The 3,568-nt window shown below is 41.6% G+C and overlaps 1 pseudogene; it reads left to right on the plus strand.

The window, feature by feature from the left end:
- Window positions 1–1,367: 1,367 nt before the first annotated feature.
- On the plus strand, window positions 1,368–1,913 carry LOC121452004 (annotated as a pseudogene).
- The last annotated feature ends 1,655 nt before the right edge of the window (window positions 1,914–3,568 follow it).

Consider the following 3,568-nt stretch of genomic DNA (forward strand, 5'->3'; position numbering starts at 1 on the left):
ACCAAGGCCTGAGGGCTGGGGGCTTCACTCCCAACTTAACACTCACACCCATCCACAGATTTCTATGGGGTACTTTATGGTGTGTTGTCTCTCTCTACTTATCTATCTATCTTCGTTTCTCTTTGTCTTTTTGTATCTCTCTAAACATACACATACCACAAGCACATAAATAAAATACAATTATATTAAAATTCTTTAAGTTTTCAGCAACTCCATCTTTTTTATGTTTTATATTCCTATAGGTCTGGTTGTATAAAAATTTTCTTAGTTGAAAGGGGATTTCAAAAGAACAAAGTAAAAGATCTAGTGCATGGTTGGGTTCATAGAGTCTTTATGTAATTTATATTTTCTGGTTAGTTTTGCCAACTTGATACAAAATGAATCACCTGGGAAGATAGAACCTCAGGTGAGGGATTGCTTCCATCAGATTGGCGTGCAAACTTGAGTTTGGGGGCAATTCCTTCATACATGATATATGTGGGAAGGTGCAGCTAATTGTAGGAAGCAATACTCCTGGGCTGGTGTAAGGTTTGTAAGGCACCCTGATTAGCCTAGCATTTGCCAGTGGGCACCTTCCTAGTCCCTAGGGCAGTGGGGCTAGTGTTCTTGGTGTGGGAGAATTGTCTCTATTTTGTCAATCATGTTTTAAATAAATGCTGATTGGCCAGGCAGGAAGTATAGGCAGGAAAACCAGACAGGAAGTAGAAATGATGCAATGAGAACAGGAGAATTCTGGGAAGGAGGAAGTTGATTCCTCCCAGTCCTGCACAGACCACAGAGGAATCAGGATGTGACCTGCCAGCTGAAAAAGGTACCTAGCCATATGGCAAAAATAGATCAGAATAATGGGTTCATATAAGCTACAAGAGCTAATAAGTAGCCTGAGCTAATGGGCCGATCAGCTTTCTTATAGAGTTCTCTGTGTGATTTTCTTTGGGGCTTGCTGGCTGTGGGGAACTGGGCAGGACAGAAAACCCCAACAAGCAGGCCCCTTCATGTTGCATGTCCTTGTGGATATGTTTCCCTGGAGGGTGAGGGTAGGGAGTGTGGGGAGGAATCAACCACGTGACCTCCTGCCCTTCATTGACCCCGCAGGGCTTCATCACTGACACTGCACAGGGCAACCTGAGCTCACAGAGGGCCTTGGCCCAGAGCCCCTAGCTTCTAACTGTTAGCTCCATGTCTTTCGCCTAGACCTAGGTCTAGGCTATAGCCCGGACAGAGCAGCGGAGCCTGGGCAAATTTTCCTCCAAGAGAAACAGAAAAGAAAAGACAAAAAGCTGAGCAGGTGGGCTACAGGCTGGGCTATAGGCAGGATAATGGCAGGACTTTGAGGCTTGGCAACTTTTTGCAAGGTGAGGAGCACGGGCCCTGCCTGCAAGGCCTTAAGGAAAAATGAAGATGAGTGGAAAGAATTTTAGTGAAAAGAGGTTGATTATAGTGGACTAAGAGTTTAGACAATGCAAATAAGTGACAAAGAAGATGATGAAAATGGAGAAGATACAGGAGACAACTGGGAAGAAAGTAGAGGTGGTAGTGGAGCAGAAAAATCATCATGTCCCTGGAATAAAACAGCTCTGGTACAGTGCCTCCTGCTCAAGAAATAGTTACAGAAACCTTGGAGCCGCAAATGCCTAGTGGTGTACATCGGCCTCTTGGGGCCAGCATAACCATAAGGAAAATGCAACAAAGACAACCAGAAATATAAGGTGACACCCGGTTCTGATCTCTCCAATCCACTGCCGCCAAGCACTTAAACAGAAAGATAAAGAAATGGAGAAGAGCTTTGAAGTAGTAAGACCCCAAAATAGAGGTAGGGAAGGAAGTTTCAAAAACCTCCCTTAAAAAACCAGGCCCTTAAACTTCAGCTAGATAACCAGTAGCTTGTGCTTGAAAATAAGAAGTACAGCTAGCTACACATGGTACAGTAAAGCTGTGGTCTTTTCTAAGCCTTTCAAGATAGCTAGACCACAGTTACCCACCATCAACAGCATCTCATTTCTGGATCTACAGTGACTGACTGATGAAGAACTCGATTCCAGTGACAATCTCTGTTGCACTATGAAAGTTCAAGACTCACAACTGATCTAGATGTGTCTTGTATTTAGGGGCATTTTTACTCTCTTAAATATTTGTGAATTAGATTCAGCAATGTTTCCATGGTTACCATGCATATAAAACCAAACCTGCATCCAGTGGTCCTTTCAACATCTTTAGGTTCAGATACTGAGCCTTTGCAAGGTTAACTATCTCAGATTTGCTGCACTTAGTTGTGGATTTCATGTGGGTCACCACTTCTGCATAAGTTACAGCCATGAGTGTCAATGTGAACCTTGAAAGAAACTCGATTGGATTCCTGTCAGGAAGCCTTCAGAAGTCAACCATCTGGGTTTAGGTCTGCTTTAAATAATGAAGAGTTAGGTGACAGTAATAACCTGTTCTGTGCCCCACTCTAAGGAATACTCTGTAGGCTGTGGCTGTATTAGTCTTCCTGAAAAAAAGCCGCTGTCAAAACTGATGTGTTGGATCATAGGTTTGGTGCTATGTTTATAATAAGCTTTTAGTCATAGTATGATGTGACTACAAATTCAATTCAACCAAAATTAGATTCTCCAAATGGGGGAAAGGGTGGGGAATAGGCTTGTTTATTTCAATACCCTTTCTTTTTCAGATAGTGCTGGTTCTGTTCCACATTAAGGCCTTACTTTGACTTGAAGTAAGTTCTTTGATCATATTGTGTGGTGAAATAGCCTGAAATAAACATTGGAAATGGGAAATACACTGTGAGTTGTCAGTTCCTAGGTGGAACCAGATAGCCTTTGATACAAAGGGCAGCAGATGACAGAGGCTCCACTGGAGGTGCTGCTCAAGCTTTCTCCAATGAGGTCTAAATTAAACTGCTGTGTACAAAGTGGTGTCTGCTCAGATGGTGAAGGGTACACTGACCTGTCTTAAAAAATCAATACAACAGGTGCAAAAGTTTGCCAACACCCTGAGGTTGCTAAAGCAATACCTTACAAAGCAAGCCCCTGAGAGGCATTCCTCCATTTTCTCTGCCTCATTTCCACTTCCATGTCCTTGCCTTTGCTTCCCTCAGTGATGGACTGTAACCTATATGCCAAGAAACCAATACTTACTCAAATTGTGCTTGACTCGTATTATATTACAGATGTGGAGATGCACGCTTTTATAGCTTGAGACCAGGAAACAGTTCTCTTCTGTAGTTTCCATTTAATAATTTTACTCTCACAATAGGATGAAAAAAAGGGAGAAGTTTTTTTTTCTTTTAATCACTGTATCATACATACACATTTCAGCACATCATGCTGTATCTTAGACTTTCTGTCTGGTAATATTTTTCCAGTCTCATAAATTTAAAAACAATTAAATTAAATGTATAACATTTCCTAAGAATAAAAGGTAAAACAAAGAACTGCCAATCAAATGTGTTAACTAAACAGAGATTATATTTGTCCCCAAAAGTACAGGAATGAAGACTCATGTATTCAGTCAAACCTTCCACTTTGTCGAGGTTTTCCTCAGGACAAGTTTAATAACTACTACACTT

The sequence above is a fragment of the Microtus oregoni genome, unplaced genomic scaffold (genome assembly GCF_018167655.1).
Source record: "Microtus oregoni isolate MIOR12 unplaced genomic scaffold, Mior012 000008F_ref0000371, whole genome shotgun sequence".
Classification (NCBI taxonomy): Eukaryota; Metazoa; Chordata; class Mammalia; order Rodentia; family Cricetidae; genus Microtus; species Microtus oregoni.